At 46.2% G+C, this 13507-nt stretch overlaps 1 non-coding gene across 1 annotated transcript; it reads right to left on the reverse strand.

Moving 5' to 3' along the window:
• Positions 1–3471: 3471 nt before the first annotated feature.
• trnav-uac (transfer RNA valine (anticodon UAC)) lies at positions 3472–3544 on the reverse strand. The gene has a single exon. It is a non-coding gene; the product is annotated as a tRNA-Val (tRNA).
• Positions 3545–13507: the final 9963 nt, after the last annotated feature.

Consider the following 13507-nt stretch of genomic DNA (forward strand, 5'->3'; position numbering starts at 1 on the left):
AGGTCACATTTCGTTTCAATGTTATTCTTCCAGAATTGCTGTAAGAACATAAGAACATAAGAATTAGGAACAGTAGTGGGCCATCGAGACCCTCGAGCCTGCTCCAACTTCCCCAACATCGGGAACAATCTCCCCGCATCTAACCTGACCAGTCCCATCAGAATATTGTAAGTTTCGATGAGATCCCCTCTCATCCTTCTAAACTTCAATGTATAAAGGACCAGTTGATCCAGTCTCTCCTCATATGTCAGTCCAGCCATCCCGGGAATCAGTCTGGTGAACCTTTGCATAACTCCCTCAATAGCAAGAACGTCCTCCCTCAGATTAGGAGACCAAAATTGAAAACAATATTCCAGTTGAGGCCTCACCAAGGCCCTGTACAACTGCAATAAGAACTCCCTGCTCCTATACTCAAATCACCAAGCTATGAAGGCCAACATACGATTTACCTTTTTCCTGCCTACTGTAACTGTATGCCAACTTTCAGTGACTGATGAACCATGACACCCAGGTCTCATTGCACCTCCCCTTTTCCTAATCTGCCACCATTCAGATAATATTCTGTCTTCACGTTTTTGCTCTCAAAGTGGATAACCTCACATTTATCCACATTTTACTGCATCTGCCATGAATTTGTCCACTCACCTAACCTGTCTAAGTCACCCTGCAGTCCCTTAGCGTCCCCCTCACAGCTCACACCGCCACCCAGTTTGGTGTCATCTGCAAACATGGAGATATTGCACTCAATTCCTTCATCCAAATCATTGATGTATATTGTAAAGAGCTGGGGTCCCAGCACTGAGCCCTGAGGCACTCCACTAGTCACTGCCTGCCATTCTGAAAAGGACTCTTTTATCCCAACTCTCTGCTTCCTGTCTGCCAACCAGTTCTCTATCCACGTCAGTATATTACCCCAATACCATGTGCTTTGATTTTACACAGCAATCTCTTGTGTGGACCCTTGTCAACAATCTTTTGAAAGTCCAAGTATACCACATCCACTGGTTCTCCCGTGTCCACTCTATTGATACATCCTCAAAAATTCCAGAAGAATTGTCAAGCATGATTTACCTTTCATAAATCCATGCTGACTTGGACCGATCCTGTCACTGCTTTCCAAATGCGCTGCTATTTCATCCTTAATAATTGATTCCAACATTTTCCCCACGACTGATTCAGGCTAACCAGTGTATAATTACCCGCTTTCTCTCTCCCTCCCTTCTTAAAAAGTGGTTTTACATTAACTACCCTCTAGTCGATAGGAACTGAGCCCGAATCAATAGCCTGTTGGAAAATGATCACCAATGCATCCACTATTTCTAGGGCTACTTCCTTAAGTACTCTTAGATGCAGACTATCAGGCCCCGGGGATTTATCATCCTTCAATCCCATCAATTTCCCACCTCATAAGGATATCCTTCAGTTCCTCCTTCTCACTCGACCCTCGGTCCCCTAGTACTTTTGGAAGGTTATTCGTACCTTCCTTCGTGAAGACGGAACTGAAGTATTTGTTCAATTGGTCTGCCATTACTTTGTTCCCCATTATAAATTCACCTCAAACCGACTGCAAGGGACCTACAGTTGTCTTCACTAATCTTTTTCTCTTCACATATTTAAAGAAGCTTTTGCAGTCAGTTTTTATGTTCCAAGCAAGCTACCTCTCATAATCCATTTTCCCCCTCCGAATGAAACCCTTAGTCCTCCTCTGTTGAATTCTAAATTTCTCCCAGTCCTCAGTTTTGTTCCTTTTTCAGGCCAATTTATCTGCCTCTTCCTTGGTTTTAGCACTATCTTTAATTTCCCTTGTTAGCCACGATTGAGCAACGTTCTCCGTTCTATTTTTACTCCAGACAGGGAAGTGCAATTGCTGAAGTCACCCATGTGATCTTTAAATGTTTGCCATTGCCTATCCACCGTCAAGCCTTTAAGTATCCTTGGCCAGTCTATTCTAGCCAATTCACACCTCATACCGTCAAAGTTACCTTTCCTTAAGTTCAGGACCCAAGTTTCTGAATTAACTGTGACACTCTCCATCTTAATGAAGAATTCTACCATATTATGTTTCTCGTCCCCAAGGGGCCTCGCACAACAAGATTGCTAATTTGTCCCTTCTCATGACACATCACCCAGTCAAGGATGGCCAGCGCTCTTCTGGGTTGAGAAAACCATCCATAATACACTCCATCAAATCCTCCTCCACCACATTACTACCATGTGGTTAGCCCAATCACGATGTAGATTAAAGTCACCCATGATAACTGCTGTCCCACCACTGCACACATCGCTTCTTTCTTGTTTGATGCTGTCCCCAACCTTACCACAACTAACCAGTGAGACAGACATTGCAGCAAGGGTCTGTTTTTGTGAAACAGCAATTGCTAAAAGAACAGTGAGCCCGACATGATTTGAATACGCAACCCTTTGATCTAGAGTCAGACGCACTGCCGTTGCACCACAAGCTCTACACAGTAGTTAAGGGATGTTCGTCTATATGAAGGTTCTGCAATACAAGGCGCTTTAAAATCCCCGCCCATTCCCACCAGTTTTCACAAGCAGCGCTCACCTGACAGTCACCGGATGGTTTGTTTGAAAACTTTTCTCTAGCTTTCACAGGAAAGCATCATTAATTAACCCCTCACCTTCTTTTGCACAATCAAACAAATGCTAACTCAGGGACGCTCCATACTTCAATCACTTGCCCTGTGCGTTGGGGAGCGGGCAGGGAAGTGGACCTGAGTCCATGATCAGATCAGCAATGATCGTATTAAATGGAGGAGCAGGATCGAGAGGCCGTATGGCCCATTCCTGCTCCTATTTCTTATGTTCTTATGTTCGTATTCATGTTAACCCATTTTACTCACTGTATTTTAGCTTTATGATTCAAAGTGTTCATTGCCGATGACACCAGGAATCTGGGGCAACTTTTAACAAATTTATCAGCACCGATTATTCCTACCGTGCACACAAAATACAATCAGTCGTGAGGATAAAATCCCACAGTATGTATTTTCAGATTCAACGCAGTAGCATTTCAAATAAAGTGAAATAATTTTACACTGAAAAGATTTGCAAGTGTTACTTGTATTTGTGTCTTTAATTAAACCTTGTCGCGTCTGACTCCCGTTCATGCCACTGCTGAATAAGAAAGGAGGGTTTGACATTGACCAGACTGCACTGCACGTGGTATTTGTGAGCTCATCCTTGGTTTCTCGCCCTTTGATGGGCTGCAGTGTAGCGGATATCACGTTGGCCTCACACGTAAAAGGTCCCCGGTGGATCCGTTTTCTCTCACTCAAAGTTATCTATTTATTGATGAAATAAAGGGCAATTAATGAATAAGGGAGCCCTTTTGCCAGGAAAATAAATATCAAATAAAAACAGCAAATGCTGGAAATCTCAGCAGGTCAGGCAGCATTTGCAGGAAGACTGATCTCGCCTCCGATTGTTCATTCGCAGCAACTTCAACATTCATGCTTCTGCCTGCGATTGAACCAGGGACCTTTCACGTGTAAAGCAAACGTGATAACCACTACACTACAGAAACCTCTTGTACAACAGCCCCCACAGCGAGGAGCTGACCAGTGAGTTCGCTCTGTGCTGATCGGGAATGTGTTGGCTCACCTGAAACAACTTCTGTCCCACACTGAAAGTTCTCAATCCTTCTCCTCCGCTGCCCTTTACAGAAATGTCACAGATCACCCAGCCACCGTGTTCACTTACTCATCCTCACAGTGGGGCCACAGAGGCTCCTACCGTCTCCCCGCGATCAGCGAACTCACCCAGTTTACAAAATTAAACCCCAAACACGTGCCCGGCAAAGTGCAGGAGAAGCCAGATAGTCTGCAAGCTCGGTCTATCACAGAAAGTATTGGCATTCATGGTGATTACAGCAATTATTAATCGTCTCACAGACCTCAATTATTTTTATGCGATGAATTGATCGAGGATTGAAAGCAGGTTAGTGCGCCGGGTCTTAACCCCTCGACCACCAGGGAACAGTTATGATGTATGTCGAACCAGGTTAGTGCACCGGGTCTTAACCCCTCGACCACCAGGGAACAGTTACGATGCATGTCGATATATTTATATATATTTATATATGAACCTGAATGTCAATGGCTACCTACCGAGACCTCGTGGCGCCCATGGTAGTGCGTCTAACTTTCAGTGAGAGAAATGGTTCCACAGTGACACCTGTCATGTGTTCTGCATGGTGACTGCTTGTACTATTACAAGGTGTGCCACCAGAGGGCACTGCGGGGGGTTGAGACTTGTAGCTTATCTGTACAGGTGTGCCTGGCCGAGTATAAAAGTCATGCCACCAATAAAGGTTATCATTAAAGGACTCAGGTCACGACAGTTAAAGAACGACACATTGTCTCGTGGAGTCATTATCAGAGCATTTGAAGGTATAATAAGGGAGCACAAAGCCTCAGAAACTGGAAATTCTACCAGAGCGTCGAAGTCATGCTGTAGGTGCCTGGGACAACACATTGCTCAAAGTTGTCCACACGTGAAGGCAGAGTGTTTCTTCGACAGAAAGACTGGGCATCTTGCGAAGGCATGCCGACTGAAGGGAAAAACCTGTTGTTAAAGCTATGAGTCGAGCGTTCAAAGCTATGAGTAGAAATCCCAAGAGACTACATAGTATGGAAGACCAACAACAGGACGATGAGATGTTAGAGTTACACATCATCAGGAGCACGATTTTAACGGACAGTGATTCGTAAAGAATCAAAATCCACATCGATGTTGCTGGTTTCAAGATACCAATGGAAATTGACAAGGGTGCATCCGTGAGTGTAATACCGGAGTCACTGTACCGCGACAAATTGCGTGATTTCGAACTGGAGAAACCCAAGATAGAGCTGCGAGGCTACTCGGGAGAGTAAATTCCTGTGGTTGGTCATATCACTGGACCGATCGGTGAAATATAAAGTACAATTTCAGAACTTGCCTCTAATAGTAGTGAAAAGAGACAAGTCTGCCTTAAAAGGATGAAATTCATTAAGCTCACTGAAGCTGGATTGTACTCAGATTTTCTTTGTGGAAGCGAGATTTTCATCAACGGATGAGGTTATCAAGAAGTATCCAAATGTGTTCTGCGAAACGGACAGTCCGATCCAAGGCTTCAAGGCGAGTGTCAGGGTACAGAAGGACGCTAGATTGGTTTACCTCAAGCACCGTTCCGTACCATATGCACTGAAGGAGAAAGTTGAGCATGAACTCAAAAAACTAGAAGGTGTTAACCGTTACACTGCGGAAACATCTCCACTTTCAGCACCAGATTAACAAAATTCAACCCAATGAGATTGGGAGAAAAGTTCCTCACATGCTCAGGGCAAAATATATCATTGTCGTTCTACAAAAGAATGAACAAATTTCAGCACCAGGTCAGACGGAAATGTTAAGCGAGCAGGTAGACTGCTGAATCGCACTTTGAAGGTGTTGGTGGTGACAAAGCAAATGGGTTCTGCCTAATGATTCAATCGAAAAAAATGTCTGAAATAGGATTCGAACACTATCTACAGTGACCAGCGCACCTCATCTTAGACCACGTGGCCATCATTACTATTCAGTGTTGTGTGTGGCCACCTGTAGGTTGATTTTGAACTTTTGTGTCCTGTCACATGAAATAAATCAGGGCAGCAGGCAGATCTCTGCCTGATACCGGGGAAAGAGTGAGACAGACCTTGGAGCAAGGGTCTGGTTATTGTCAAACAGCAAATGAAATATTAATTCTGGAAGAATAACATTGAAACGAAATGTAATCCTGACACCCAGAAACAAGTGTTAAGGCAGAAGGTTAAATGCTGCATCCCTTTCTGCAAAAAATTCCTTTCACAAACATTTCTCTGAACAAAAAGTCACAAAAGAAAATGTTCCTTTCAAAGTCATTAAACTCCCGAATTTCCACGCCCGGCGACTCTCCTGAATCAGATGCCTCTAGTTTTGCCGACTCCATCCATATCCCTTTGCTCCAAGGTCTGTCTCCCTGTTTCCCCGGTGTCAGGCAGAGATCCGCCTGCTGCCCTCATTTATTTCACTCTCTGTGAATCTCTCTAATATTCCAACAGCAGCCATGGTTGTGTGAAGGTTTGTATTCGGTTAATCATCGCCAATTGCTATGAAAAGTAGAACACCAGGAAGCTGAGTCCTGTGAGCTAAACTTAGTGTGATCTTAGTCTTCTTTATTCCAACTCCAGAGTGCCTGAACAACATGGCAGCCAACCTTTTATACTGGCCCTGCACGTGTGGGCAGGTGACCATTAGGACTCCAACAGTCACCGCCCTCTGATGGCAAGTATTACATAGTTACATACTTCACATAATTGTTATCGTTAAGAAGTTATAATTCCAATGAATGCCTGAATCATCCGAAAGGAGCCTGGTTTGTAGGACAAGGCTACATATCAGGAAGGAGCGTAGTTAGATGACAAGGGAAGTGATACTCTGATTATAAGTTTGGAGAATAAAAATAGTAAATGCTGGAAATACTGAGCAGGCCAGGCAGTATCTGTGGAGAAAGAAACAGAGTTAACGTTTCAGGTTAATGACCTTCCATCGGAAATTGGGCAGTTGTGTTAGGTAATACTATTAAAAGTTTCAATTGTCACGAAGCAGTGGTGAGGAAAAGATATAAAATGTGGCATTTGGCACAGATAGTTTAGAATCCAATTAATGTTTGATCAATTTGTACACCGAGCTGGGAACTGTAACGTGGTTGAGTTCTTCGGCTAACATTCCAAGGTTTGGGTGTAAGTACTGTTAAGTGTATGTTTAATTATTGTCTGCTTAATAACTCTGAGATTTAATGTTGCGGACCCTATTCCTGCACTGCGTGTGTTCCAGCTCTGTTTGGAGCACCGATCCCTTCAATCCGTCGCTTAAAGGGACAGTTGGATTCACCGGATCTTTGTTTGATGAAATTTCAAAGATTGAAAGCGGATCACATCAACCTGGTCACCGACTGACTAACCGCTACACGCTGCTCCCGTGAGATGGAAGCCCAGTTACTGTTACAAGCTTGAACGCAGGTACAAGCAGAACTCATTCATAGAAAGCCCAATTCCCTGAGGCAACTGATTTTTTGCACCAAACTCCTTCGCAAAGAGTTGCGCTTCGTGTGGGGTGATTTGGGCACATCTTTCCCCACACTACAACACTTCAAACATAACTCAACGGCTGTAAAGCGCATTAGGGCGTCATGAGTTCCTGAAAGGTGTTGTAGAAATGCAAGTCATTCTTTGCAAAAGCATGATGCAATTTCAAAATTCTTGAGTAAACTGAGGGCTCGTCCAGAATTTGAACCCGGGACCTCTCGCAAACTTTAAGCAACAACCCCCCAGCAAGAATCATACCCCTAGACCAACGAGCCAACTGCTTGATAAATGTGGAGATAAGGTGTAACCATTATTGAAACATTTTTAGTGTGTTTCGATTCTTGATCGGAGGAGCACATGAGATGGAATCAGTGAATTTGCTTTTTCGACCTGTCTTCTGAAGCACCGCACGGTCCCATCCCGACAGTCAATGAGCTATTGGGACGTTAGTGTATGCAGGCTGTGGGTGGTCACCCCGAGCACAGCAGAGGGGTTTCTGCATTAGTTCAGGGAGGGGACAGTATCTTTCCCCTTCTCTTTTCCTCTTGTCTATAACCCTGTGCTATGGTTTCTCTATTTATTCCCCTGAATCAGTTTCTAGTGTTTAAAAGGGAACAAAAGATGAAATGGGTGTCACTGTGGAACAATTTCTCTCACTCAAAGTTAAACGCACTACCGTGGGCAGCACGAGGTCTAGGTTGGTAGCTTTTGATATTCAGGTTCATATATAAATATATATAAATATATCGACATGTATCGTAACTGTTCCCTGGTGGTCGAGGGGTTAAGATCTGGCGCAATAATCTGGTTTCAATCCTCGATCAATTCATCGCATAAAAATAATTGAGGTCTGTGAGACGATTAATAATTGCTGTAATCACCATGAATACCAATATTGTCATGTATCTCACACTACTGTACCTTACCATGCAATATATGACTGTAACCAGAGAAGATTGCAACCACAAACTTATCTGACCACCAGGGGTGCATTTGCAGGAGACACTGGATACCTTTCCCAGACACGTATCTGAGGACAGGTCTCAGGCAAGTGTGGCATTCGAGAGCTGTGTAATAAAGGTGCAGGTCCTGAGTGACCTTGACTTCAGTATGTGCCACGTGTGAGTCTGTACTCCAGGGTCAGGACTTTACAGTGGCGACGAGTTACGGGATTACAGAATCGAAAGAATGGTGACCAACGGCTCAGACGAAAAATACAATGCTGGAGATAATTGGGAGGAATTTATAGAAAGGCTCCAGCAAAGCTTTGTAACCAAAGACTGGTTAGGCGACAATAAGGCAGACAAGAGAAGAGCCCATCTCTTGACCAGCTGTGGCTCGAAAACATAGGCTTTAATGAAGGAGCTGCTGGCACACGAGAAACCAGCAAGCAAGTCGTTTGAAGAATTGATCACACTGGTAAGAGACCACCTGAATCCAGCAAGCAGCCTACACATGTAAGCTACTTTGGACCCGTGTCAATGCTCGCCGCACACCGAGCACAGGCTCAGGAAAACCCCGGGGGAGAGGATATCCCGGTCACTGGGCCTTCCAGCAACACTGAACAAGTGCCCGTTCTGAAACTTTCGAAGGTGCTGCGTCCAGGTCACTGTCTCCTCTGGAGGCGTGGGTTCAAATCTCAATCCTGACATTCAGTGTTTTTAATTACAAACTCATTTGTTTGGACACCACTCTCAAGTGCTTTGAAACATCCATCGAACTGAATAAAATGACCCCAATTCAATTACAAACAATGATATCAAAGTTACTTCTCAAACCGGGAATCGATCCTGGGTGGCTGTCGCGAATGGAATGGTTTTGTGAAGCATTGAAATGTGCCCTCCAAATATCTTGCACTGCTCATTTAAAAACACGGTTATAATTTGTTTCAGTGCAAAAGAAGGCAGGCTCGAAGGGCCAAATGGCCGACTCCTGCTCCTGGTTCTTGTGTTCTTATACAGAGCACAGAATAAATGATTAAATGATCAACTCTCCCTCAGTTCGCATTTCTTTCATTGTGCAAAAGAAGATTATGGGTTCATTAATGATATTTTCCTGTGAAAGCACCATAAAAGTTTAAGGAAAATGATTCATCCAACATGGGTGTCGAACCCACGACCCGGAGATTAAAAGTCTTACACTCTACCGACTGAGCTAGCCAGGCACTCTGGAGTTGTAATAAAAAAGACTAAGGTCACACTAAGTTTAGCTCACAGTACTCAGCCTCAGGGAGTTCTTCTTTGCAGAACAATTGGCGACGAGTAACAGAATACGAACCTTCACACAACCATGGCTGCTGTTCGAATATTAGAGAGATCCGTAGAGGGTAATGATTGGGAAGCCTGAGTCGAGCAGCTCGATCAGTACTTTGTGGCGAACGAGCTTGAAGGAGACACTAACGTGGCCAAGCACAGGGCGGTTCTCATCACCATCTGTGGGCCTAAAATATACAGCCTCATCAAGTATGTGCTCACACCGACAAAACCAACGGAGAGGGAATATTTTGAGTTGTGCACACTGGTTTGAGACTACCTCAAGCCGAAGGAGAGTATCCTCATGGCCAGATATCGTTTTTACACGCACCATCGCTCCGGGGACCAGGACCTGGCGGATTCGGTCACCGACCTGAAACACCTCGCGGGACCTTGCGATTTTGGAGCTGCGTTGGGGCAAATGCTGTGGGACTTTTACGTGCTGGGCATCAGCCACGAGGTCATTCTTCGAAAGCTGCTGGCTGCTGAAACGCTAGACCTGAGCAGAGCCATCGCGATCGCCCAATAATGCATGGCCACGGACGAGAACACCAAACAGATACCTTCTCAACATCGAAGCTCACCGGCAAGTACTGTGCATAAAATTATGTCGCTAGCAGGCCGAACTGCTTATGGCAGGGCCTATACGTCTGTGGCTGCAATACCTGTGATGACTCAGATTGCGCCATCGGGGATGAATGTGAATCTATCAGCACCGTGTTAGTGCTGCGGGGTTGATCATCGTGCCCATCAATGTCGATTCAAGCACTACGTGTGCAAAGGCTGCACAACGATGAGGTACCTCCAGTGAATGTGCAAACGTGCTGTGACATACCACGTGGCAGAGGATGATCGATCCGGCATGGATCATGCAGCACAGGCAACTCAACCCGAGGAACAAGGACTCCCAGGTGCCGGTGGGGATGTTGCATTTTATCAGGGAAGATTTGAGGGTGTGCCCGAAACGTTTCCTCTGCATGTAAGATCCTGACCCTTGCAGTACAGACTTACACGAGGCACATGCTGAAGTCAAGGTCACTCTGGACCTGCACCTTTATTTCACAGCTCTCAAGTGCCACACTTGCCTGAGTCCTGCCTTTATATACCTGTGTGGAACAGATGTGCAGTGTCTCCTGCAAGTGCACCCCTGGTGGTAAAGTACGCTGTGGTTACAGGTCATATCTAGTTACAGTCATGTATAGCATGGTAAGGTACAGTTATATACAGTAGTGTGAGATACATGAAATAGCCCTCCCCCAAGGTCTTATTTTCTTTATAGGTTCAGTCTCTCAGGTGGTCTATGCTGTCGCGTGGAGCGTCTTATTTGTGGTTCAGTTGTTTGCCTTGGTGCCTGTTTTTCTTTCGGTGTGATTGCTGCTATCTCGCCTGGGCTGTCTGTTGAGACTGCCCTATTCTCAGGTTGTTCCCTCTGTCTGTCCACCAGGTGTGGTGTGAGTTCCACATTTTAGTCTGCCTCTGGTTCTGCAGTGTCATCAGTGAATCTACGTTTTACTTGCTATACATGCTTCCGGCAGGCTTGGCCATTGTCCATTTGTACCACAGTGGCCTGTTCCTTCCTTATCTATTACTGTCCCTGCAAACCATTTGGTAACCCGGCCATTGTTTAGCACAAACACTTTGTCCCCTATCTCATTCCACCTCCCCCTCGAATTTCGGTCATGGTGCTCAGTTAGCTTCCGGCGCTTTGCCTCAACAATTTCATGCACGTCTGGGAGGAATAAAGGGAGTCTCGTCTTTAAGGTTCGTTTCATCAATAGTTGCGCGGGGGAACCCCAGTCAACGAATGCGGACGAGGTCTGTATGTCAGCAGCAGTCGCGACAGGCGGCTCTGCAGCAAGGGACCTTGGAATTTTAGCATCCCTTTTTTCACGATTTGCACTGCTCGCTCCGCCTGTCTATTGGAGGCCGGCTTGAACGGTGCCGGACAAACGCCTCTCTACCTCGCAAGGGCATATCTACTCGGCTGCCCCACATCAGGCAGTCTGCCTGTAGTGATAGTTCATGCATGCGCCTATGGAAAGGTTTGATCTCCTCGGAGCAGGCATCACGAGCCTCTGCCCAGTCACCAGTTAAAACACATCTTTTGACTAAGGATAACGTGGGGTCGCTGCTCGTCCAAGCTCTGATTTGGTGAGCCGTCATCGGTGAACCTGTGGATTCAAAGGTATTGATTGCCATGGCCATCTCACAGTCCTGTTCGTCAGACCCTTCCGTGGTCGCCAGGGATAGCCTGCTAAGCGTGTTGGCACAGTTGTCTGTGCCTGGCCTGTGACTTATTGTATAGTCGTAAGACGCTAGCATGAGTGCCCACCGCTGAATGCGCGCCGAGACATTGGCGTTTATTGCCTTGCACTCGGATAGCAGGGATGTGAGGGGTTTGTGGTCAGTTTCTCACGCGAAACTGGCCCCGAAAAGGTATTGGTGCATCTTTTTGACACCGTACACACACACGAGCGCCTCCTTCTCAACCATACAGTACCCGCGCTCCTCCCGCGAAAGTGAACTGGATGCATAAGCTATGGCTTGTAATTTACGCGCATCATTGACATGTTATAAAACGCACCCGACCCCATACACTGACGCATCACATGTGAGAACTAGCTTTTTACCTGGATCAAAGAAAACCAAAACACTGTTGGAACATAGAAGGTTGCATGCCTTATTGAAGGCGCGTAACTGGGTGTCCCCCCAAAACCAATCGCACCCCTTCCTGAGTAGCACATGGTGAGGCTCCAGCAGCGTGGTTAAGTTCTGCATAAAGTTCCCAAAGTAATTGAGTAGCCCGAGAAAGGCGCACAGTTCTGATAATTCCGGGGCCTAGGTGCCAGGCGAATTGCTTCTGTATTGGATTCTGTTGGGCGGATTCCATCAGCGGCAATCCTTCGGCCCAAAAATTCAACCTCGGGCGCGAGAAACAGACACTTGGATTTCTTAACTCTTAGGCCTATCCGAACCAATCGACTTAGTACTTCCTCCAAATTGCAGAGATGGGAGTCGGTGTCCCTGCCGGTGATAAGTATGTCGTCTTGAAATAGAACCGTCCCCGGGGTGGACTTGAGCAGACTCTCCATGTTGCGCTGGAATATAGCAGCTGCGGACCTGATGCCGAATGGGCATCGATTGTACGTGAAAAGGCTTCGATGTGTGTTGATGGTGGTGAGCAGCTTAGTCTCTTTGGTCAGTTCTTGCGTCAGATGTGAGATCTAGTTTCAAGAAAAGTTATCCTCAGCCAATGTGGCAAATAGATCCTCCGCTCTGGGCAGCGGGTACTGGTCCTGTCGGGAGACTCTGTTTATGGTAGACTTATAATCCCCACAGATTCGGACGGATCCATCAGGCTTCATGACGGGGACGATGGGACTTGCCCAGTCGCTAAATTCCACGGGTGAAATCATGCCTTCCCGAAGAAGCCGGTCCAGTTCGTGTTCAATCTTTTCCCTTATCACATAAGGCACAGCTCTCGCCTTGTGATGGACCGGTCTGGCATCCTGTGTGACGCAGATTTTAACTTTCGCCCCTTTGAAGGCTGAAAGAGATGTTCAAAACGATTTGGAACTGTTGAGCAGGAGGTCCGTTCCTCTGACGGCATGCTGAGCACATCATCCCATTTCCATTTTAGTTTTGCCAGACAGCTTCTTCCCAACAATGCTGGGAGATCTCCGGGGACATTCCACACGGAAATCGGTTCACTGTCTCTTTGTGTGTGGTAGAGTGCATGGCGCTGCCAAGGACTGGGACGATTTCTTTGGTATAGGTCCTTAGTTTGGTGTCGACCCTTGTGAGTTTTGGTCTGTCGCTTTTGTGCGGCCACAGCTGTTCAAATTGTTGGATGCTCATGAGGGATTGACTTGCTCCCGTGTCCAGTTCCATGTTGAGGGGTATCCCTTTGACCAGGACCCTCATCATTATTGGAGGCGTCTTGTTGCAAGAACAGTGGACATTGATCGTGTTGACCCGCTGTACCTCGGTGTCCCGGGCACTGTCCCCACCTTCTTCTGGTCCGCTTTCCGACCCTTCTGATTCGTATACCAGCCGAGCTGCTGTTTTCTTGCACGTGAGCCAGATGTCCTGTATAGTTGCAGTTTCTGCAAACAGCATGCTGAAATCGACACCCCCTTGTTGAGTGCCTTC

This window comes from Pristiophorus japonicus, unplaced genomic scaffold (assembly GCF_044704955.1).
Source record: "Pristiophorus japonicus isolate sPriJap1 unplaced genomic scaffold, sPriJap1.hap1 HAP1_SCAFFOLD_47, whole genome shotgun sequence".
NCBI lineage: Eukaryota > Metazoa > Chordata > Chondrichthyes > Pristiophoridae > Pristiophorus > Pristiophorus japonicus.